The sequence below is a fragment of the Equus caballus genome, chromosome 4 (assembly GCF_041296265.1).
Source record: "Equus caballus isolate H_3958 breed thoroughbred chromosome 4, TB-T2T, whole genome shotgun sequence".
Taxonomy (NCBI): Eukaryota; Metazoa; Chordata; class Mammalia; order Perissodactyla; family Equidae; genus Equus; species Equus caballus.
Genome location: NC_091687.1, coordinates 90,412,613 through 90,438,801, shown reverse-complemented (window position 1 = coordinate 90,438,801; position 26,189 = coordinate 90,412,613). Strand labels below are relative to the sequence as shown.

Here is a 26,189-nt window from a genome sequence, read left to right as displayed (position 1 = left end):
TGAATTTCAGACTGCTGGAGTGGGATTCTGGCCACAGTGTTCGTGAACAAGAGATACTGAAGAGTCTTCGGCAGAACTGGGCTATCCTGCTCTGGACCCACTCATGTCAATCATCATAATCAGAAGGAAGGCAGGGGACCGGAGACAAAGCGATTGGATTAGGGACAGAGGGGCTGAGATCACCAGAAGGTCTTCACACCTACTCACCTGCTTTTCATAAAGATAAAATCTCTGAAGCACTTGCAGCTTCTCTGGAGAAAGACGTGAGAGAAATACAAGGTATTACAAAAGGGTCTTTATTCTTTATGATAAAGCTATCGCTATAGGAAAGGAATTGCTTTCCCAGGCCACAAGGCAGCTGCAGTCCTATCTCAACAGGTAACCTTGAAAATCAGATGCAATGGCTGTCCCTCTTCTTCCCTTGCCCACCATGCCTCCGAAAGCACCCTTCTCCGTTACTCGCCTCTTTTCACACCTCCTCCTCTGCATACGGAGCATCACGCCTGCTGGCGAGGCTGGACCCTGCCCTGCTGTCAGCTCAGCCGCCATCACGGCTTGTCCCCAGACGCTGCTGAATTCTGGGTAGGAGCATGTGTCGCAGAGAAAGGGAGATTTCTTGCCTTCTCTTCCAAAAGGACCAGCCTCCCAAGCTAAAGTTTACATACAACAGCTTAAGGAATTCCACTTTTGAAAGAACAAAGGAAGAGTCCTCTCCTGTGTTGTGTGATTTCTTCACAATTCTCTCTGTGGAGACAGGATGTTTGTGTCAATAAAACTATACTTAAATATTTCAAATGCATATTGTCATTGGAATGCAACCTGTAGACCTACAAAAGGACACAGATGAAGAATAGGGAAACTTCTGGTGTAAGGCAGATGAAAGTGCCTAAGAGGAAAGAGATACATTGGTTTCGTAGAAGCTGAGGCCAAGAAGACTAGGAGGCTGGGGATGAGAACTGAAGAGCCCAGCTTGCATTTTCTTGGTATTCAAGGATGCTTAAGGAAAACCTGCCCTGGGGACAGAACCAGAAAGAAACTCTTTTCTCTGAACACATTCTCTGACCGTGAGCTTCCTCTCCAACAAAAGAACGTCCTAACAGGTCTGTGGAATCTATTGGAGAATACAGGATTTTGAGTAGGCCTTTCCTGGAGACCTCCTGAAATGCCCTCTCTGTGAAATCGTTTGTCAGAGTGGAGGACTGCTTGAGCACTCTCCATGATACCAGCTCAACACAAGGTTGACATAAGGGAAGCCATACTGTAGAAAAGAGACCATATTGTAACTTTGAATGACTTCTGATTAACTAACCCTGACCGCCAGCCCCTTTGAATCCTTGCTTTAGTTTGCCTAAATAGGTAAGGGTCTGTCTCTGGGGGATTTGCAGGCTCTGTAGATGTTGTGGCCCCTCCCAGCTGTGACAAGATGATAACTTTGTTCTTTTGAATTTTTTAGGACTGTGATGACCCCCGGGCAGAGAGTCTATGCTGATAGCCATCATCAATGACAACTGAAGGATCAGGGTACAGGGCCTTCGTTCTGGTCTCTGATGCATATCCAGTAAAATAAAAAACTATCGGGAACTAAGACTAGATGTCTGGCCCCACCCAGAGACCAGCCCCCTATATACTGGCCTGTAATCTTTGTTCTGTAAGATGGTTCTTTTGGACATTAGTCAGCCGTCTTCCCCCTTGCTAACAAGCTGTCATAAAAAACCCTTTCTCTCCTACCACCTTGCCTCTTCACTATTGGCGTGTCTTGTGGTGGGCAGATAACCCCCCTTGGGCCCACTGAGCCCACTCATGCCTGCAGAGAGACTCTGAGATGTAAAAGTCTCCATGTCTGACCTTCCATCTCAGGGATGTTCCAGAAGACTGAGGCTTCTCATATGGTCCACACCAACCATATGGGCACTGGCCATAGGCGCTTGGCATCCACAGGCACATTATTCAGATTCATTGTCATTTGGAATTGAAAAAGACACTAGAATTCACCAAGCGCAACCCTTTACGCATCTCAAATATTACAGCACAGGTTGAAACATTTGGCTGTCACCCAGGTTCTCTAAAATGAAATCCTTCCAGTTTGCATTTTATACTTCTATGTTGTCACTATTAGAACATAACTTCTGTCCAGCTGGTCACATGGGAGACATGGCACGGCTGTACTTGAACTTGCCCACCGTGCTGGAGGAGACTGGTACTTTGGTCTAAACAAGTTCTCCAGAAGAGCTCCTTCGGTCACATCACCTCTTACAATTTGTTCTGAGGTAAGCCTGGGTCTTGTGCTCCAAAAACAGCATTATTTAGGGGACCATGTGTTCGTTATCTATTGCTGTATAACAAATTACCCCAAAACTTTGCTGCTTAAAACAGTATCTCACAGTTTCTGTGGATCAGGAATCCAGGCATGGCTTAGCTGGGTGTGTCCCACAGTCCACAGTCAAGGTGTCGCCAGGACTGCAGCCATCACAAGGCACAGGTGAGGAGTGTCCCCAGCTTCCGGTGTGGCTGTGGTGGGACTCACTTCCTCCAGGCTGTTGGCCGAAGTCAGTTCCTTGACACAAAGTCCTCACCACAGGACAGCTCACAACATGGCATTTTTTTCCATTAAAGCAAACAAGTGAGAGAGTAAGAGAGGGCCCAAAAGATGGAAACCACAGTCTCTTGGCAACCTAACGGGGGAGTGACATCTCAGTGAATCCTAAATCCAGCGCACACTCACTGGGAGGAGATTACACATAGACATAAATTCCAGGAGATGGGATCATTATGCAGCCATAGTAGAGGCTGCCTACCACCGACTACTTTACTTATTAGCTTCTTCATTTACATGTCTCTATTGTGGGGATTGGCAAAAACAACAACCACCTCTGTCTAGATTCTGTCTGTCCTTGCAGTAGTCAACCACCTCCTTAAGTCTGTGCTAAAGGGGCCCAGGGGGCCATGTTTTTGTATTAGACCTCCCTTCACACCACGTCTGCTAGGAAATCTGACCAGAGCTGGGCCAGTCAGATCCCTCTCCAGGGAATGAGTTGTTTAGACATACAAAGTGAAACTAAATGGTCATGCAAAAGCAAGGCCAGAGCTATCACGATGTACTGAGCAAAGTCATGCTCAAGATGGAATGACGAGAGCAGAAACCACCTGTAAGCAGAAGGAACCAACCTTCAGAGAAGAGCCTGGGAGAGGTGTGAACAGAGAGACACGAGGACAAGCGATCCTAAGGCCTGAGACAGAGAGACAGAAACAGAAGCTGCCTCCAGCCTCGCCTCTTGTTATTTTTCCTGCTTATTCAGTCCTTTCAGTGCCCCTTACCCCCTCTATCTGAGCTAGCCTTAGTGGGTTTTGTTCCTTTGCAGCTAATCTCTGAGTCAGCCAAGTCCTCCCCAATCTGTTTCTTCTTCTGGAAAATGGTTAATATCAGTTCAATTTCACCCAGAAAGTGACCTACAAGCTGTGAAATACTTTGCAGACTCCAAGCAAAGCACATTTCTGTTCAAAGCCCAGATGTGATGCAATTCATTTCCATAGGCCTATATGGAGATAGGGTTTTCCTTGCCTCCATGAGCCAAGGGGGAAATGTAATTAAAGGAATAAGAATTTGACTTATCCTAAATCAAACTGCAGGATGGTCATTAAACTAGAACTAGAGGGCCAGTACACTTAGTCCTGTACACCCACAGTAGCTTACAACATGGAAATAGATATTACCGACTCATACAAATGTGCATTCACACACTCACATACATACGTGGCCCCAAACACACTTCACAAACTGGAAAAAGGAGGTTCCAAGCAAAGAGCAACCTCTCTTCATTTCTCTTGATGTATCACAAGACAACGTGTCCCCTTTGAGTCGACTTCGTTATGGAGTTGGTTTCCAGAGCACATTTTCTGAGCACTGATCAGTCTGTCAATAGAGAAACCAACGCATAGAGCAGTTTACAAGACTCCTCCAGGCGGTTCACGTAAATATTGCAAACAGCAAGTGTATACTGCCAGCTCACTGCACAAACTCAGAAGAATCAGATTTTACAAGTTCTCTTCCCAAGGGAAATCAGACTGAAAACACAGAGCGGTAGTAGCTGAGATGGTGCTGCCCCCTCAATAGAAGCAGCCTGAAGAAATGTCTTTTTTTTCATACAAATAATGATTATTTTTAATTACACAGGTGATATGTGTTCACTGTGGAGAATTTTGAAATTCCAAAAAGTACAGAGGAGAAAATAAAGCCACTTATAAATGCTACCACCAAGAGAACACTGAGGTTTGTGTTTGACATAGTTCCTTCTAATCTTTTTTCCTTATATAGCTATATTTGGAATAATACTTTTTGTTTTGCTTTTTTTAACCTAATATTATATTGCATGGGAGTCACGGAGAGAAACTGCTAATGGGCACAAGATTTCTTCTGGTGACATATAAATATTTTAAAGTTAGATTATGTTGATGGTTGCACAAGTCTCTAAGTATTCTAAAACTCATCGAACTACAGTCATGCACCACAGAACAATGCTTCAGTTAATGACAGACCGCATATATGACGGTGGTCCCATAGGATTAGAACCATATAGGCTAGGTGTGCAGTAGGCTGTACCATCTAGGTTTGTGCAAGTGCGCTCTGTGATGTTCACACCATGGCGAAATTGCCTAACAATGCGTTTCTCAGAACGTATCCCTGTCACCGGACCACGCACGACCGTGCACACTTTAAACAGGTGAACTTTATGGTCTGTAAATGTTACATCAATAAAGCTGTTTTTTAAAAAACGTAATGAGATACCGCTACATACCTATTAGAATAGCTAAAATTGAAAACAAAAACAAAACAACCTGATTAAAAAGAATCTGACAATTCTAAATGCTAACAAGGCTGTGAAGTAACTGGAATTCTGATGGGAATATAAACTGGTGCAGCCATTTTGGAAAAGAGTTTGGCAATTTCTTACAAAGTTAAACATACACCTACCATACAACCCTACTCCCAGGTATTCACCCAGGAGAAGCAAAACCCAACGTCCATACAAAAACCCATTCAAAACAGCTTCGTTTGTGTTAACCCAACACCAATAACAGCACAAATCTCCATCAACAGGAGAATGGATGAACAGATTGGGGATATTTATTCAATGGAACACTATGTGGCAATATAAAAGAGCTACCAATCCAGGCAACAATATAGATGAATCTTAAAACCATTATGTTGAGTGAAAAAACCTGTACAGAAAAAACAAAATACTGTATTGTTCCATTTATATGACGTCCTAGAAAAGACAAATCTAATCTGTTGAAACAGTGGTTGCCTGGGGCAAAGAGTGGAGAAAAGCAATGGAGAACAATGGAGTATAATGGAGAAAGTGGGGAGAAAAAACAAGTGGGGAAAATAAAGTGGGGAAAAGCAATGGAGGACAATGGAGTACGATGGAGCAGGAGGGCATTTTGGGGAGCATAGAAATATTCTCCGTCGTGATTGTGGTGGTGGTTAAGTGATTGTATACATTTTTCCAAACTCATCAAATTGTACACTTAAAATTGTTAAACTTTACTGTACTCTACAAATTATACCTCAATAACATGTATTTTAAAAAGTAAAGAGAAAACTCATCAAACTGTACACTTAAAGTGGATGCATTTTTCTATGTAAATTGTACCTCAATAAAGTTGAGTTTTTAAAATGGAAAAAATATATATTGTGCTCATTTTCACGGGCCATTAAATACTTTTCAAAAGTACCTTAATTTGAATATTATGCAGTTCTACTATTCAATGTTATAGATGTGCCACAACTTAATTAGCCAGTCCATTATAGCAGAATACTTAGGTTATTTTCTTTTCTTTTTGCCACTGAAAATAACATTGCAATGAATATCTGTGCATATGAAACTTTGTCTACGTCTTAGATTCTAGAGAAGGAACAATTGGGTCAAAGTGTAGGAATATTTTCAAGGTTCTCAGTGTATGTGGAACAACCTCTTAAAGCTGACTCCTTTTAACTGTGGGGACAGGAAGTCGCAGTGATGGAAAGAGGATGGTTGCTTTTTCTACAGCACCCCTATAATGAAGGGAACCGTGTGGATTCTCCGTGAGAGGGACATGGGGCTAAAGAGGCTGTGGGTCCTTGTCTTGGTCCTGTCACTTGCTGTGTAACCTTGAACCATTTTTCCCTCTTTGGATTCGGCTTTTTAATCTCCAAAATGAGAGTCATAATTTATGATAGGTAATATTTTCTAAACAGAAAAACCACTAACCATAAAATAAACAATTGATAATTGAAAATAAAAACTTGCATTTATCAAAAGACATTATTACGAGAAAAGATCAAGCATGGACTAGAAGAAGGAATCCATAAAACATACATTCAGCTGAGGACTTGTATCCAGAATTCCTAAAAACAATAGGGAAAGAAACGAAAATTTACAAAGTGGGCAAAGACTTCAATATGCACTTCACACACACACAGAGACGCAGGTATTCAAACAGCCAGAAGGCAGATGAAGAAGTGCTCAGTACCATAAGTCACATGGGAGTGCAAATTAACACCACATGAGATACCACTATACATCCCCCAAAATGGCTAAAATTTGAAAAACTGACAACACCAACGTCTAGTGAGAAGGAGGAAGAACTAGCACTCTTTTACATGGCTGGGGCGTGGGGGGAGTGTGAAATGGCACAGTCACTTTGGAAAACTGGAAGTATCTGCTAAAATTAAATTTACGTACCCTTGGACTCACAATTCCACTCCTAGGTATGTATATATTCCAGAGGAATTAGTAAAGATGTCACTAAAAGACATATACCAGAAATTTCATAGCAGTTTTATTCATAATAGCCCAAAACTTGAAAAACCCAAATGTCCATTAACAGGATAATAGATAAATCACGGCATAGCTATGTAATAGAATACTACGCAGCAAGAACAAACAAACTTCTGCTTATTGTAATAACATGGATAAATCTCTCAGATATAATGTCAAGCAAAAGAAGCCAGACTCAAAAGAACACATATTGAATGATAAGATTTGTATGAAGTTCAAGAACAGGCAGAACTAAGCTATGGTGGTAACAGGCAGAATAGTGATGACTTCTGCTGAGGATAGTGGAGGTATTGACCAAGAAGGGGCACGGGGAACCTTCTGGGGTCATGGAAATGTTCTGCATCCTGTTCTTGGTGGTTGGTACACAGGTATAGACATGTGTAAGACTTCACTGGGCTGCTACTTACGAGGTGTGCACTTTCCTGGGTGTGTGCTCTACCTCAATAAAAGTAAATAAATGGGAATTAGAGAAAATGTAATCATTGGACTAGATGACAGCTTAGGTCTTTCCAACCTTGTAGAGTCTCTTCACACACTACTTGCTTTCTCTCTTTCCTGCTGTTTTCCTCTTTCCCAAGCTCCTCTCCTCTAAAAGCTTTAATTATCCCTCCACCTGGTGTGCTCACACATCTGCGTCTCTCTAGCCCAAGCCCACTGAAGTTCATTCTGTCTGGACGTGCTCTTCCTGCACCACACCTACCCTACAACTTCTCCAAACAAAACTCACCTTCTTCCACCTCCTCTCCACCCACCAGAGTAATACCAGTCGGTGTGCTCCCTGGCACACAACGCTGTCCCCTTCTCCAGGAACAGCCCTAACACTCAGGGCTGAGCCACTGGAAAGCAAGACTGTATGTCGTGAATCTAACTCCAGCCCATCGCTGACCAGCCCAGAAGGAGGCACCCCCACCAAGCTGCACCAGATTTTCTCTCCCGTGAATTTAGAATCTGCACCAACAGATTTTATTGAGATTCATGTTGGCTTTACCATTCCATTCTTCTTTCTTTTATTTCCATCCTTTCCTTCTCTGCCAGGGTTGGCCACACCATGGAAGGATCTGTCTTTCTGCTTTATTCTGCCGATTTTTAAAAGAGTTAGTTGATGAGCCCCTGGGCGTAGGAGAACAAACCAGTCCCTCAGAACAGGTAGCAGCTGAAGTCATTGAAGGCAAAGTCACAAAAAAAGTCCACAAATTCCTTCCTCTGAAGTTTCGGAAGCTTCCCTAGGTTGTCCTGTTGGGTGTTCAGCTCTTCCTTTTAGTTTGAAGGATTCCTACTCTACATTCTTGCATTAAATATCCATTTTTACTTCAACTAGGTAGAGTCAGTTTCTGTTGCTTGCAATCAGAATAATTTAACTGTATACCCTCCCCAAGGCCAGCCCTCGTCCTCTCTACTGCTCTGTTCCCAGGATTTGTTTATGACTTTACCCTCTTCCTTTGCACCTAGTTGTCTTCAACTTGACTTCCTTCTGTTTTTATGGAATCCTGTCTGACCCACGCCTAAAACCCTTCTCAGATCAGTCTTCTCCTTTCCGACCCTCAAGACCAATGCCTGTGTTCAGATCCTGTCATCACTACTCTGAGCCACTGAAACGGGCTCCTCTTTGATCTCCCACCAAACTCTTGCCTCTCCAATTCGTCCCTCACAGTTCTGTTAGAGGGAGCTTCCTAAAGCCCAGCTCTGAGCATGCCATTTCCTGTTCATCGTCCTTGCTGGCTCACCATTGTCTACTAGACTATGAGTGTAGGCTCCTTAGTGTGGCATCAAGGCCCTCCACAATGGCCCCAACTTGCCTTTCTAGTCTCATCTCTGGCTCTGCTATTCCTCCCAAGCCACACGTGCTGCCTTCCAATTGAACTAGACAGTTCACATGCTCCCAACACACAAGCTCACACCTCAGGGCCTTTGCTAACTTTGTTCCCTTAGTTTCAATGTCCCACCCCACCCCTCCTACCCTCACATCCTCTGTGATTGTTGAAACCTCACCCATTCTTTGAGGCCCAGATAAAATGCCAGCATATGTATGAAACTTGCCCTTGTTAGAATTCATCATCAGCAGTGCTATATTCATAACTCTGTTATGAGTGTGTAATTCCTGACCTTGAGCAACAGGTATTTGCATCTGTGTATGTCTGTCTCCTCCAGTAGACTTGCTTCCTGTGACCAGAGACCAGATCCTGTTTCCTACTGTATCCCTCCTGCCCGCCACAGTCCCTGGCAGAGAGTCAGTGCTGAATAACTGGGTGTGGAATTAATTTTCTGAAATGCCATGGGAAAAAAATGAAAATGGGAGAGGAGGAACGTGGGCAGAGGGGACACAGACACCGAGGGAATGAAAGAACAAAGAGCAGAGGGAGAAAATCGTTAGGAACTGGATCTCTCCTCCAGGACAATTTTATGATCAAAAGGGACAAATGCTTCCCAACTAATCTAGCTCCACCTGGCACTGGTACTACTGGGAGATGGAACAAGGTGCAGACGCCAGGGCTGAAAACAAGAGCATGGAAGCAAAGCAAGGGACACCTGTTTCCCTGAGCCTGGTTCAGAAGCACCAGCGCCCTGTGGCTAGAAGCACGACCTCGGCTGCTAGCTGTCCCGAGAGACGGGTTCACTCTCCTATGCCCAGGGCCACATCAACCTGCTCTTTTCAAAATTAGCAGAAGAAAGCAGAAAGACAAATCGTTCCATGGTGTTGCCACCCCTGGCAGAGAAATGACGGAGATAAAAGAAAGAAAAATGGGATGGTGAAGCCAGTCTGAATCTCGATAAAATGCCCATGAGCTCTACGATTTCCAGGTGATGGAGAGTCAGCCAGCGTGGCACCAATCTCCCTGGGAAAGGGGGTTACAAAGTGAGAGTAAGGAGGGGAGGGAATGACATGACTTTTTATAGCCCCTAATATCTGTTCTGACAGCAGCTTGCACGGCTTCCACGTGCCAGGGTGCTAGGAAGATGAATAGATTTGCCTTTCTGCTAACTATCAGTACCCAGAGCACTGGGGAGAATGAAGAATGGGTTGCAGACCCATATCCCAGCTTCCATCTCTTTTCTCCTGGTTAAGAAAAAGGCTAAATAACAACTCTTATATGTCCTAACCAGCCCATCCCAACCACAGACAACATATATAACCTCAGGGGCAATAGGTAGCCCACTGAGCTACGGCGTTCACCTCCCAGCACCAATGCCCAGCACACAGCCAGTCCTGAGGAGCTGCGGTTCAAATCCAGCCCATCAGCACGGTCAGGTCCACACTAGGTCAATAACATACTTCCAGATCCATTAAGTCCCTTGCAGGAGCCTCTCATCTAAAGCCCTATAGCACTTTCCATTAAGAGGAATCACAGGCTCGCTCTTTGCCACAGGTGCAGATGATTCTGCTTGTTGCTGGGACTCGCAGGTGCTTGAGCGAGCTGGACCGTCCACACACATTGCAACAAAGGAAGAAGAAAATACAGTGAGTGGTCCCACCTCCAGCAGAGTTTATGATCAGAGTCTTGAGGTCAGCGGTTCTCAGCTTCGACTACACAATCGGACCACCTCAAGAGCTTAAGAAATCCTGGTGCCTGAGAAGAGAAAACAGTTGGAAAATGAAATGATGCAAACAGATCATCCACAGCAGCACCTCCAAAGAAAAAAAACTCTTTAGGATAGATTTAAAATAGGTGCAAGATCTGTACATTGAAAACTATAAACACTGCCGTGAGAAACGGAGAGATGTCTCACGTCAAGTAATGGAACTGATATGTGAACTTAGCAAGGCCATTAAATGCAAGGTTCATAGACAGAAACCAATGGTACTCTTTCATATCAGCAGCAACCAATTGGAAAATGAAATTTAAATTTCCATTGGAAATGAAAAATAATCCCATGTAAGTAGCACCAAAATCAAAATATTAGGAATAAATCTAGTAGTAGTTGTCTCCTCAACCCCTGCACTGAAAATTACAAAACATTGATGAAATTAATAAGACTTAAATAAATGGAGATGACCCATGTTCAGTTTGGAATGCTTAATGTTGTTAATATATCAATTCTCCCCAAACTAATCTGTAACATCAATACAATTTCAATCAAAATCCCAGCGGGCTTATTTTGTGGAAATTGACAAGCTGATTTTAAAGTCCACATGGAAATGCAAAGGATCTAAAATAGCCAAAACAATTGTGAAAAAGAAGAAGAAAGGCAGAGATTTTATGCTGACTGACTTCAAGATTTCCCAGAAGGCTCCAATAATCAAAGCAATGTTTATTAGTGTAAAGATAGATACGTGGATTGATGGACCAGAATAGCAAGTCCAGAAATAGATCCACAGCTATACGGTCAATATATTTTTTACAAAGGTAACAATATAATTCAATAGAGAAAGGGTACTCTTTTCATACGTGGTTTTGGGATAATTGGATATCCATATGAAAAAAAATAAACCTTGAACTGTCCTTCACATCATACACAGACATTGACCTGAAATTGATTATAGACCTAAACATAAAAGTTAAACTATAAAACATCTAGAAGAAAATTTAGGATAAAATCTTTGTGGTTTGGGATAGGCAAAAATTTCTTCAGTCACAAAACAATATGAATTTCAAAAGAAAAAAATTGATAAATTGAACATCATCAAGATGTTTAACTTCTGCTCTTTGAAAGACATTGTTCAGAAAATGAAAATACAGGCCACAGGAGAAAACACGTGTGTGGGGGGGGTGCGTAAGTGTAAATATAAACATGTACCAGACAAAGAATCACCAGTGATATGAAAAGAACTCTTAGAACTCAATAATAACAAAACAATTCAACTAAAAGAAAGACATGCCACAAAGGAAGATGTATAAATAGGCAATAAGCACATTAAAAGATGCTCAGTATCATTAGTCATCAGACAAACGCAAATTAAAACCAAAATGAGATACCACTACACATCCACTAGAATGGCTAAAATTAAAAAGCCTGAAAATATCAACTGTTGACAAAAATGTGGAGTAACCAGTACTCTCAGACATGACCAGTGAGAATGTAAAATGGATTGGCCACTCTGGAAAATAATTAGGCAGTTTCTTACACAGTCAAACATGCAATTTACTATATGACCTATCAATTCCATTCCAAAATATTTACCCAAGAAAATGAAAATCTATGTTTCCACAAAGTCTACAGAAATGTTTATAGGAGTATATTCACAATAGCTAAAAACTGGGGAAAGCCCCAAATGTCCAACAACGGGTAACTAGCAAACGCATTGTAATATCCCACACAGTGAATACTACTCAGCAATAAAAAGCAATGAACACAGATGAATCTCAAAAACATTTTTCTGTGCAAAAGAAATCAAAGTAAGATTTAATTTGTGTGGAATTGTAGCAAAGGCAAAACCTATCTAAGTGACAGAAAGCAGATCAGTGGCTTCCTGGGAGACGAAGAAGAGGCTGCAAAGGGGCACAAAGGAATTTTCTGGGGTGATAGAAATCTTCTTCTTCTTCTTCTTCTTTTTCTTCTTCTTCTTCCTCTTCCTCTTCCTCTTCCTCTTCTTCTTCTTCTTCTTCTTCTTCCTCTTCCTCCTCCTCTTCCTCCTCCTCTTCCTCCTCCTCTTCCTCCTCCTCTTCCTCCTCCTCTTCCTCCTCCTCCTCCTCCTCCTCTTCCTCCTCCTCTTCTTCTTCTTCTTCTTTTTTTTGCCGAGGAAGATTGGCCATGAGCTAACATCTGCACCAATCTTCCTCTTTTTTTTTTCCTCCCCAAAGCCCCAGTACACATCATAGTTGTAAGTCCTTGTAGTTCTTCTGTGAGGATGCTGCCTCAGCGTGGCTTGATGAGTGGTGCATAGGTCTGCGCCCAGGATCCAAACTGGTGAACCCCAGGCTGCCTACATAGAGCCTGCAAACTTAATCACTCAGCCATGGAGATGGCCCCAGAAATGTTCTTTCTTGACTACAGCAGCAATGGTTTCACAGATGTATATATTTGTCAAGACTCATCAAATCATACACTTAAAAGGGTACACTATATTGTATATAAATTATACCTCAATGAATTACATATTTAAAAATACTGCTTTGTGAGTGCCAGCCCCATAGAAACTATTTAATGGGTCTGAGATGTGTCTTAGGCAACCAAGATTTCTGAAACTTTTCCCAAAGATTCTAACATATAACCAAAGTTGAGAACCACTACTCTCGGGGTTAAGGAGAAAAATGAATGACCCAGTGTCCTGGGACACCACAGAGGGCTACGGGCTCTCTTGGTGTGAGCACGAGCCAATACTGGAAGTCACCTCTCTTTCTGTCTGTGTTTCTCTCTCTCTCTCTCTGTCTCTGCCATGTGAGAACACGGTGACAAGGTGGCCGTCTGCAAGCCGGAAGTGGAGAGCTCTCACTAGAAACTGAATCAGCCAGTACCTTAATCTTGTACTTCCCAGGCTCCAGAAGTGTGATAAATAAATGTCTGTGGTTAAAGCCACCCTGTCCGTGGCATTTTGTTCCGGAGGTCATGGCTGACTAAGACAGGCCCTAAGATGAAAGAAGGAAGAAGCTCCATCAATGGGAGGATGGCAGAAGATTACATCAGAGGTTTGCAAAGTTGACGTGATTTCACAAGTGACACACTGTTGAGTGGCAGGGCCAGGGCTCAAATCCTGGTGTGCCTGACTCGTCTCTTCCTTCCGAACTGTGGGGCTGAGGTGTGGGTCAGGGGTCAGGTCAGAGCTGCAGCTGGCAGACGTAACACAAGCCCCGAGCTGGGCTCTGCCCACGGAGGTTTGGAGGTCATGAGGACAGAGCAACCCCTTGAGAGCTGTGGGAGGCCTTGCTTACCAGGGACTCCCATGAGACCTTCAGAGCATCACACCTGGTAGCCAGGGACCCACATCCCTTGGGTAACATCCTCCAGCAGGACGGGTATCCCGAGGGAGGCCTGGACCTCAACCAGGGAGGCCCAAGCAGCAGCAGGTGGGCATCAGGCGGGCAGAGCAAGGCCCCTGGGGGGGGAGGGCATTCAGGAACAGACCTACTCAGATCAACACAGGCCACCAGACAGGCACCATCAGGGAGTTCTGTCACTGAGGGGCCAGTCCCCAGCCTCAGAGATGGGTGGGTGACCAGGAACCAGGCAGGACCTCAGTCTGGAGGGCTCAGAGTTCCTGGACCACTTAAGAACACTCAGACCCAAAGAATAAGCCAGAACAGGATACACAGCGGGAACTGGGTTCCAGGGCAAGGCCGAAGCCCACCTGTTAGAACTGCCCAGTGTTGACGACTCCTACCTGCAGACAGACCATGTCAAAGCTGGAGGGGAGGCTGGCCTCCTGCAGCCCTGGTGGAGGGAGAAGGGGCCTGTGAGGAAGCACCCGGCCAGACGTGCCACACAAGTCGCAATGCTGCTCTGACCCATGTTCTCTCAGGGCACTGCCAGCCACACTGGGGGCCAGTTAGAACCCAGAACATCAGACCGGCCTGCCCCAGACCTACTGAAGCAGAACCTGCATTGGAGCCAGACCCCTGAATGATTCCAGGAAAATCTGAGCAGCACTGCCCCCTTGGTTACTAATTACGAACCTCCTATGGCTTGTTAGGACTGGAACCACAGGAGGTGCTCAGTTAAAAAATCACTGAATTGGGGCCGGCTGGGTGGTGTAGTGGTTAAGTTTGTGTGCTCCGCTTCTGCGGCCTGGGGTTTGCAGGTTTGGATCCCGGGTGTGGACGTAGCACCGCTCATCAAGCCATGCTGTGGTGGCATCCCTCATAAAATAGAGGAAGACTGGCACAGATGTTAGCTCAGTGACAATCTTCCTCAAGCAAAAAGAGGAAGACTGGCAACAGATGTTAGCTCAGAGCCAATCTTCCTCACATACACATACAAAAATCACTGAATAAATTGGGAGAAAAAAAGGAAAACTGTTTCCTTTCAGAGAAGTTATTACTCACCATCTTCAATGAACCAAAAACTCAAGTAGCATATCACCGTCTGAGTTTCAAGTATTTCCTCTCTGGGTGAATGGTGGTGGCTTATTCTCCCTGTCTTTTATCATCAGATAGAAACGTGTATACTGACTCGAAGTTGTTTTTTAAAGATTTTATTATTTCCTTTTTCTCCCCAAAGCCCTCCGGTACATAGTTGTATATTCTTCGTTGTGGGTTCTTCTAGTTGTGGCATGTGGGACGCTGCCTCAGCGTGGTCTGATTTTATTATTTCCTTTTTCTCCCCAAAGCCCCCCAGTACATACTTGTATATTCTTCCTTGTGGGTCCTTCTAGTTGTGGCCTGTGGGACGCTGCCTCAGCGTGGTCTGATGAGCAGTGCCATGTCCCCGCCCAGGATTCGAACCAACGAAACACTGGGCTGCCTGCAGCAGAGCGCGTGAACTTAACCACTCGGCCACGGGGCCAGCCCCTCGAAGTTGTTTTTTAAACCTTTCATTCCCAAAGATCATTATAACCAAGGAGACAGGAAATTTCCAGAAGACTCCATAAAAGGATGAATTGATGGGAAGAAACCCAACACGGCTGCCACACACGAAGACCTACAGCTCCCGCATTTCCCCAGCAAGGAGAGGCCGTAGGAGCCTGCAGCCCCTTCCCCCACTCTCCAGATCACAGAAGGTGTGGCCCGGACTGCTCCGCCCCTGCCCCTGGGATTGGTGCTCGCCCTGCCACCACCCTGGGAGAATTCCATCCCCTCCCCCATCTCCCGGAGGATTAGCTGATGCAAAGGCTTTGATAAGCATTTGTTGATTTCAGTCACTTTAATTAATTACTCAACAAATGAAAGGACGAGAATAAGCCTGAGATCCAGGTCATGAAGAAAAGTGTTCTTTTACCCATGTAGGGAGGAAAGGACCAAGAAGAGGGGTCGCGGGACCACAGGCTCCCAGAGGGAGGCAGGAGGGACAGGGAGGAGCGAGTGGGGCTTCCAGCCCCCAGACCCCTAACACCAAAGAAAGAAAGACCAGGTGAGGGTTGCAGCAGGCAGTGCAGAGAGTGGGCAGAGCACAGGCCTGAGTGCAGCACAGGTCAGCACTGGGTGACAGCAAAACTGAGCTAGCCGCTTGCCCTTTCCCATCTCTGTTCAAAGTCAGAATGGAACTGTGGTTAAGGGACAGCATCAGCAATCACATTACCTGGGCACAGATCCACCTTTGCCATCTGCAAGCTGTGTGATCTTAGGAATGTCACTTAACCTCTCTGTTGCCCAGTCGTCTCATCTGTGAAATGAGGATAAAATAATGTTACCTCATAGGATCATCATGAGGAATAAATAAGTCAATATACGCAAAGTACTTAGGTCAGTGCCCAGGGTAAAGAAGTGCTCATTAGTTCCTCTTATCTGTGACATGCAAATAAAATGTACCTAGCAGAGTCGTTTCAAAAATATTTTAATGCAAGTACTATGCTAAGATATCACCTTACACCCATTAGAATGGCAAAAATAACCAAAACAAAAAGTAGCAAATGTTGGCGAGGTTGTGGAGAAAAAGGAGCCCTCATACACTGCAGGTAGGAATGCAAACTGGTGCAGCCACTATGGAAAATAGTATGGAGATTTCTCAAAAAATTAAAAATAGAAATACCATATGATCCAGCTATCCCACTACTGGGTATCTATCCAAAGAACTTGAAATCAGCAATTCCAAAAGACCCAAGCACCCCTACGTTCGTTGCAGCATTATTTACAATAGCCAAGATGTGGAAGCAACCTAAGTGCCCATCAACTGATGATTGGATAAAGAAGATATGTGTTTTATATATATATACACACACACGCACACATACACACACACACAAACACAAACACACACACACACAATGGAATACTACTCAGCCATAAAAAAGGATAAAATCGTCCCATTCACAACAACATGGATGGACCTCGAGGGTATTATGTTAAGTGAAATGAGCCAGATAGAGAAAGACAATCACTGTATGACTCCACTCATATGTGTAAGTTAAACATGCAAAAAAGAGAACAGATTAGTGGTTACCAGGGGAAGGGGGGGTGGGCACGAAGGGTGAAGTGGTGCACCGACAACACTACTGACAATAATGTACAACTGAAATTTCAGAAGGTTATAAACTATCATAATCTCAATAAAAAGTTAAAAAAAAATATGTTTTCAAATAACAGTGATGCCATCATGTATTTTGTTAGCTGAAAATATTGTCATATTAATATCTCATTTGATCTTCCCAGTAAACATATGAGCTAGACATAGCAGGTCCCCCCAGGGAACACGGTGAAACTTTAGGCATAGGAATTGTAGGACATTTGGAATTGTAGGAAACTTGTCAAGTCACTTCTGAGGAAAACTGGTTGAGACCTGCCTGTGGCGGCCACTGAGGGAGGGAGCCTTATACCACCTGAGCCCACCCCCACCTCCCACGGATGACCCAGCGACAGCCAATCCATAGGCTGCACAGTGGTCTTCATAGCAGCCTGGAGAAAAAAATCTATTCAGTAGAGTCACACTAGGTTTATCATAACCTCAAGTCTTAGATATCTGAATTAAAAAATGAAGACTGAGGGGTGGCCCAGTGGCATAGTGATTAAGTTCACCCTCTCCCCCTCAGTGGCCCAGGATTCATGGGTTCGGATCCCAGGTGCGACCTTACACAACACTCATCAAGCCATACTATGGCAGCATCCCACATACAAAACAGAGGAAGACTGGCACAGATGTTAGCTCAGAGACAATATTCTTCGGCAAAAAAAAAAAAAAAAATCAACAACAAAATGAAGACTGACATCATAAACTGGTACAACCACAAGAGCAATTTGGCAACATCTAATCAAATTCTAAAATGTACATAATCTGTGACCCAACAATGTTCTCCTTGATATGTACTCTAAAGAAACATAGATCACAAAAAGACTTATCCAAGGATGTTTATTGCTTACCATAACAAAAATTTGGAATCTGGAAATAACCTAAATATCCATTGGTAAATGGCCAAATGAAATGTGACGTATCATTCAATAGAATGCTAAACAGCAGTTAAAAGGGTTAAATTAGAACTATATGCATCAAGGTGGGTGTATTTTAAAACTTACTATGAATGAAAAGACAAGTTTCAGAATCATACATAAAGAATTTTAATATTTCTGTATAAAGAATATAATAGGGGACTTCCATTTCTGACAGTATGGCAATTTAGGTGTCCTGGCCAACCGTTCCACTAGAAACAACTGAAAATTGCTGATGAATGTTTTTAAATGTCTTTTTAAGCACACCAGTGAGCTGACAGGGCTAGAAAGGAACCCTAGGTTGTAAGTAAAAGCAGAGTCCAGAGAGGCTGGGGGAGCCCGGAACCTGACTCAGGCTGGAGAACCTCTGCCTCATCAAGTGAACCTGAGCCTCGATCCCCATGGCTCCACAGGGCAGGAGAGAAGACATAGCCAGGGACCATACTTTACTGAAAAATATTGGTCCTCTAGGTGACAGATTCTCTCTGGACTCTCTATTCAAGTCCATTGATACATATGTCTAGATTTCACCCATAAAGTTTTTTTAATGAGTCTCAAAATCAGGCACTATAATGCCTCCAACGTTTTTCTTTTTTTCAAAATGTTTTGGCTGTTATAAGTTCTTTGCATTTCCACATAAACTTGAGAGTCAGAAACAGGATCAAGTCAGACTGTTGATGACCCAGGAAGACGAGAGCTGGGAACACAAGGCTGAGTGGCAGCATGGAGGGAGGTGAGTGATGGGGCCACCATCTTAGTCAACCCCAGTCCGTGGCATGATGTGCTGGCTCCCCAGCTGTTATAGAGCAGAAAATGGAGCACGAGTTGGCCTAGAAAAGGAAACGTAAGATATCTCTTGCATGAGAGAAGGATGCACCCAGGAGCAGGTGCTCAGGGCCCTTTTCCCAGTAAGTTCCCATAGCCCTCCACCTGGCTCTCCCTGGGAACAGTGATCCCCATTCCACATCCCAGAATTTCAGAGGGCGCACAGGCCTGAGAGATCATCCAGCCCAGTTCCTTCCTCTCGTAGATGAGAATCTTGAGGCACAGAGCTGATGGAAAGCAAAGCCTGTACTTAAACACATGGCTCCTAAATTCTGGTCCCTTACTGTTCCACCAGAACACATGGCTTCTTTTTTCTCCTTTTTAACATTTTTTTAATCGTGGTAAAATATACATAACATAAAATTTACCACCTTAACAGGTTTTTTTTTTTTTGAGGCAGATTGACCCAGAGCTAATGTCTGTTGCCGATCTTCCTCTTTTTTTTTTCTCCCCAAAGCCCCAACACATACTTGTATACCCTAGTCATAAGTCATTCTAATTCTTCTATGTGGGATGCTGCCACAGCATGGCTTGATGAGCAGTTTGTAGGTTCCACGCCCAGAATCCAAACCAGCAAACCCCAGGCCGCCACAGTGGAGCACATGGACTTAACCACTCAGCCATGGAGCCGGGCCCATATCTTAACCATTTTTAAGTGTACAGTTCAGCAGTATTACGTACGTTCATATTGTTGTGCAACCATCACCACCATCCATCTCCAGAACTCTTTTTGTTTCACAAAACAGAAACTCTGTACCCATTAAACAGTAACTTCTCATTCCTCCCTATCTCTGGTCCCTGGAAACCATCATTCTACTCTCTGTTTCTATGATTTTCACTACTCTAGATACTTCATATAAATACAATCATACAGTATTTACCTTTTTGTGACTGGCTTATTTTGCTTACCATAATGTCCTCAAAGTTGAGGACATGTTGTAGCATGTGTCAGAATTGCCTTCCTTTTTAGGGCTGAGTAATATTCCATTGTTTGTATGTACCACATTTTGTTTATCCACTCATCAATTAATGGACACTTGGGTTGCTTCCACCTTTGGCTATTGTAAATCATGCTGCTATGAATATGGGTACCAAAAATTAAAAATAGAATTACCATATGATCCAGGAATTCCACTTCTGGGTACTTTTGAGCAACTTCATACTGTTTTCTACAGTGGCTGCAGCATTTTACATTCCCACCAACAGAGTACAAGTGTTCCAATGTCTCCACATTCTCACCAACACTTGTTTTCTATTGTTTTTTTTTTAATAGTAGCCATCCTAATGTATGTGCGGTAGTATCTGATTGCAGTTTTGAGTTGCGCTTTCCTAATGATTAGTGATGCTGAGCATCTTTTCATGTGTTTATTATCCATTTGTATATCTTCCTTGGAGAAATGTCTGTTCAAGTCCTTTGCCCATTCTTTAATCAAGCTGTTTTCATGGTTGTTGCTGTTATTGCTGTTGAGTTATAGGAGTTCTTTATATATTCTAGATATTAACCCCCTATCAGATATATGCTTCACAAATATTTTCTCCCCTTTCATATATTGCCTTTGCACTCTGTTGATTGTGGCCCTTGATGCACAAAATAGAAAACGTGGCTTCTTTTGTGAGAAGATTTCATGGAATTTTGGGAGGTGGGGGAGTCAGTGGCTAGATAACAGAGGATTTTTACTATGCAGAGCTAAACGGCACACATGCATATCAAGTAGAATTCTGCTTTTGATACAGAGGTCACGGTGAGGGTGAAAGTATCAGGGAACTAGCACCATGGACAGCACCCAGAGACTTCTGTCCTGGTTTCTTGTGCTAAACCCTTTGATTGTTGAGCATTTGTTTAGTGCGCACTCCTGTACCTAAATCTGAGTTGTGCAGGCGGCATAACACAGAGTCTCTGTCCTCAGGGATCTTGTGGTCAAGTTGGAAATATAGGAAACAAAGGCCACAACACTGAGGGACTACACCTAAAGATGCCATGGAACTCTTAAAGCACATGATCAGATAGATGATCATGTTGGTCCTAAAAAAATCTTAAACAGAATGCACTGAGGAGGAGAGGGGGTGACAGCAAGACTTGGAAAGGGGTGGTGGATGTGATGCTATTACAAGAGTCCAAGTAAGAAATTCCAGGCGCTTGATCTCTTCCAAGAGCAGTAGAGAAGATAGAAAAGAAGATTTGAGAGAAATCAACATGATTTCATAATTGAATGGGATAGAGTAATAGGACATAACTCCCATTTTTCTGGCTAAGTTTGTTTACTAGTTGTCACAAACCAAGGCCATGAATGTAGGAAGTGGAGCTGATTTAAAAGGAAAGACGGTGAGTCTGATTTTAGATGTTTAGAGTCTGAGGTGCGTTTAAGACATTCAGAGGGAGATACGCAATAGGCAATTAGAAGTATGGGTCTGGAGCTAAGGAAGAAAAATAAATTAGAAAAATTAACACGATAGTAAAAGATATGGGAGCAGATAAGCTCACTCAAAGGGACTTGTTTGAATGAGAAGGAAGAAAAGCTAAGAGAAGAGCCTACATTTAAAGGGGGAAGGGGAGAGGAGGAAGAGGCCTCACTCAAGAAGGAAGATTTTGAATTTTTTTTAAAAGATTAGCACCTGAGCTAACACTTGCTGTCAATCTTCTTTTTTCTTCTTCTTCTTCTCCCTAAAGCCCCCCAGTACATTGTTGTATATTCTAGTTGTAGGTCCTTCTGGTTGTGCTACATGGGACGCCACCTCAGCATGGCCTGTGGAGCAGTGCAATGTCCACGCCCGGGACCCAAACCAGTGAAACTCTGGGCCGCCGAATTGGAGCGTGCGAACTTAACCACTCAGCCTCAGGGCATGCCCCAAGACTGAGTTTTTTATGGCTAGAGGTTTACCCAAAGTATGCCAACATTTAGTTGAAATGATCAGACAGGGATTGAGCAACAAGACCCTTGGGGTCCAAGACTTTCAGGAGAACACTAAACTAGAATTTCCTTTACACTTTCTGTAAAGGTAGAAGATTCAGGAGTTTCAATTCTTCAGCTCCTGGGGATTTTGTGAACATGAAGCAAGTCTCATGAAGCTCTTTAGAGAAGGATCGATATGCAATAGAGATGGGTGATCCCAGGAGACGCGAGTCGAGAGGACCCCCACTGTCTACATTTGAATACAAGACCTAGGAGACTTCTTAAACACAGAAATGTTCCCACTCTGATTCAGGATCAATACTCACTTTTCTCCCATGGGCCAAATTTCTGTGTATTTTTATTAAAAGGGAAGAAAATTCAGCCCTGAGAGTCGTTGATTCACCTAAGCGTGAGCTTGGAAGCTTCACGATGAGGAAGTTACCACCTCACACGTCTTCAGCTTTGATTATTGGGGCCTCACAGAGTCACTTTTACTGTGACAACTGAGGACCCCTGATGGCCTCTAAGGTGTTAAATGAATCAAAGTGCACCCCACAGTCTGTTATTTTATCTCCTGAATTGAGGGGCAACACGGTTAAAGTTTCTAGGAAAGGGTAAGCAGGCCATTTTTCAAATGAATGACAGAGCTTCTCTTCTGAACAACTCAATTAAGGGGATCAGAAAAAGTGGATGGGAAGGACAACGAGCAACAACCTCTCAGTGGTCCTGATCCAGGCCCTTGAAGGTATTGAGAAATCCTGCCATGCACACATCACCAACGACCAATCTGTCAGAAACACCAGAAGCTGAAATGAGGCAGAACAGATGGGTTTCCAAATAAATAAATAAATAATGATAAACATCTCACACTTTATGGATCTGTAGTTATGCTTTCAAGGAACAATGTATGGAGATGATTATTTCACTGAAAAAATACACATGGCAAATAGCTGGCCAGACCAGGATTGACATGGAAGTGAGGTAGGCTTACATATTTATTTGCAAAGTACAATGTAATAGAAATGGACATCATACTTTGCATTTATATAGCAACTATTTCTCCAAGGACCTCAAAGGATTCTGCAGCCATTACTGGATTCATCCTTGTTACAAGCTTATAAAATGAAGGAGAGGCAAGGATTACTCATCCCATTTTATTAAGGAGGAAGCAGAGGCCCCAAGAGGATACGTGGATTGGCCAAGGGCGTATTGTGAGCCATTTATTTGCTCAAAATCATGTAGGGACTGAAATTAGTCCCAAATTGTCCTTATACTTGCTGATTTCTACCTGCAGATTTCTGAAAAGGAAATGATTCTCTTTCTCAGCCATATGTTTGTGATTCAGACCACCAGATGGACAGTGTCCAGGGTGGGGTACGAACTGGGAAACGGAAGAGGTTAGCAAGCGTCTGCATTTCACTTTTCCTTCATTGGGCTGCTGCTGCCCATGTTCCTGTGGACAGACATGGCGTTCTTGACAACAAAGATGGGAAAATCGTCCTGCCGCCATTGCACCAGAACCAAAAGACAGGGCTCTATGTTAACAACTGACGTTTAATGACTTCCCACAATGCATATTTTCAATGTACACATCAATACACTTCATCATTTCTCTTACAATTACTATATGAGCTAGGTATTATTTCTCTGTAAAGATAAGGAGAAGCAGGCTTGAAGAGACTGGATGACTTGCCCATGGTCATATAACTAACGAGTTTAGGCTCAGGATCTAAGTGCCTTTTTGCTGATTTGAATAGCTGTGCACATCTACCATGTTTTGCCAACATGACTTCACTCCCCCACATGACGGGGAGCCCAAAGTCACAGCCTAGAGAACTTTAAGAAAGGTAGAGGGTGGTCCAGTCCATTGGCATAGTGGTTAGGTTCGCATGCTTCATTTCAGCAGCCCACAGTTCACCGGTTCAGATCCTGGGCGCAGACCTACACACTACTCATCAAGCCAGGCTGTGGTGGTGTCCCACATACAAAGTAGAGGAAGATTGACACAGATGTTAGCTCAAGGCCAATCTTTTTACTTTTTTATTTTTTAAAGATTGGCACCTGAGCTAACATCTGTTGCCAACCTTCTTCTTCTTTCTCTTTCCCTTCTTCTTCTTCTTATTCTCCTTCTCCTTCTTCTTCTTCTTCTCCCCATATCGCCCCAGTATATGTTTGTATATTCTAGTTGTAGGTCCTTCTGGTTGTGCTATGTGGGATGCCACCTCAGCACAGCCCGAGGAAGAGTGCCATGTCCGAACCAGTGAAACCCTGGGCTGCCGAAGCAGAGTGCATGAACTTAACCACTCAGCCATGGGGCTGACCTCAAGGCCAATCTTCCTCACCAAGAAAAAACACCCAACCTGGGCCTCCACCCCCTCGCACAAATATTTCAAATGATGGCCCAGGGTGAGTGCTAATTCACTCCATTCTCCCTGAGCAGATCCATTGGATATGGCTCTACCTCAGGACACCCTGAGCCCCAGGATAGTTTGAGCCTTCTTGGTCCCGGATTCACACTGTGTGTATGACCCAGGACAGAGCCCATGGCAGAGCCAGTTGGGTTCCAGGAGCAGAGAAGGATGGGAAGATGATAACCCAGAAGCTGCCCCAGTGCACTCCACTCCCACACACTCTGAACACCACTAGCTGGCATCTGAGTGCCAACTATCACTGGGCAGCATGGGCAGGGTCTGTCTTCCAGGGGCCTCACGTTCCTTATAGACAGAGAAACTGAGATGCAGGCTTGTCCCAAGGAAATCAGAGTACGAAAAAGCAGCAGGGACTATATTCCCTGGTGTTTTCTCTAGTTTAGATTTTGGTCACCAGGACGTGACGTTGCAAATGGTAGAGAAAGCCATCTTCCGAAAATGGGGTTTGGAAGGGAGAGGACCAGTGTCTTTAGCAGGACCTCACTCTGCTTTCAGTGCTGCATATACAACATCCCATTTATCTCTACAACTCAGAGGTGTAGGTATTATTAGTCCCATTCTCCAGATAAGGAAGTGAAGCTCAGGGTTTAAATAGCAGAGCTAATATGAAATAAAGCCAGGATTCAAACATAGATCTGTGGGGCTCATGCCCTTTCCATTAAGCCTCATTAACCTCCACTGAAGAGTTTGCCACTGTGCCCTCCTCCTGAAGACATCATCCCAGTGAGGGCAGGAAGGTTTCCAGCTCATCATCAGAGCAGAGATGTAGTCACAGGTGCAGACAAGGCAAGTGCAGGTGAGATGCCCTCTTTGCAAGGCCCTGTAGTCACCGGGGCTGTGACTGAGATGCAACCTCAACAGCACTGGGACTCCCAGGTTTTGCTTTCCACCAGCAACCAATGGGATGGCAGAGTGCTGTCCACAAATACAAGTCACATAATAATGTTAAACGTAATGTGAGGCGCAGGAGCAAGCCACTTAGGTCATCTTCAAATGTCTAGCAGTTACAGAAAATAAAAAGAAACAGGTAAAATTAATTATAATAATGCATTTTATTTTAACCAAAACATCCAATAGATTATCATTTCAACATGTAATCAATATAAAAAATATTAATGAGGTATCTTTTTTTGGTGCCAAGTCTTTGAAACCCAGAGAGTGTTTTATACTTACGATGCATCTCTATTCAGACAAGTTACCTTTCAAGTGCTCAATAGCCACATGTGGCTGGTAGCTACCATATTGGATGGTGTGGATCTAGAAGAAGAATACACGGATGGAGGTTTGGAAAGCTTGGATTGTGGGTCCTGACTCAGACCAGTTGACAAGGTGACTTAGCGTGGTGGTTGAGAAGCTGGACCCTGGAGCCAGCCTCGCCTGCCTTTGGATTCCAGTTCTACCACGTGCCCACTCGGGCAAGGTACTCAGCCTCTGCTGCCTTATTCCTCATCTGTAAAACGGAGATAATAGCAATACCTGCCTTGTGGGGTTTTGTGAGGATGAAATGAGGCAGTGCTTCGAACAGTCGTGGGCACACAGTAGGCAACATAAAGGCATTTGCTATTATTATTATCATCATTCCCACTGGGACTCAGTTTCCTTATCTGTAAAATAAGGATGCTGAAAACAGATGATTATCGAGATCCCTTCTTGCTCTGCTGTTTAATGGAAAACTGGAGTGGGAATCTAATTCTAGTGCTATGTCTTATCTCTGAGCATTAGTTCTGAAGGGCGCGCTGAGCAGGGCCGCTGAGCCCTCCTGTTTCTATAGAGGAGGTTGTGAGATGCTCCTGTGGCTGGCGTGGGTCGGAGTGGATCGAAGGACCGCGGCCTCATTTGTCATCAGTGTTAGAAACTTGTTCCCTCTATCCTGGGCTCATGGTGCCTTGTTCCCTGGACAGCCTCCACACTCTCCTGGTTGTCCTCCACAGACACTCACAGAGGCCCTGGTTATGAGCCCTCAGCTATTTGAAACTCTGAGCTAGAAGAAACCCAAGCTGGGCTGGCAGTTTGGAGCAAAACCCATCCTTTTCCAAGTGCCTCCAGCAGCAGCTAATAGAAAAACATCCCCTCAGGGCTGATGACCCTGCAGCTTTGCCCCCCAGCTGTCCTGAGGGCTGAGAGATGAACGGGAAGCTGGGTGATCAAAAGCCCAACGCTTGAAAAGCTGTGAATGAAGACGCCAGCATTGTAGCAATAGCTATCCCAGGGGCCGCAGCGCAGAGAATCCTAGCTGTCTGGCTTCCTTCCCCTAGAGACCAAACTGACGAGTTGTAG

The 26,189-nt window shown here is 44.0% G+C and overlaps 1 long non-coding RNA gene across 1 annotated transcript in view; it reads right to left on the bottom strand.

Moving 5' to 3' along the window:
* LOC111773258 (uncharacterized) overlaps positions 1–26,189 on the bottom strand; it is a 73,687-nt gene that overhangs the window by 16,494 nt on the left and 31,004 nt on the right. The window contains exons 2-3 of the long non-coding RNA XR_011437999.1: positions 15,927–16,010; positions 10,290–10,384 (exon numbers count right to left, since the gene is read on the bottom strand). This is a non-coding gene — a long non-coding RNA (uncharacterized lncRNA). The remainder of the gene's footprint in view (positions 1–10,289; positions 10,385–15,926; positions 16,011–26,189) is intronic.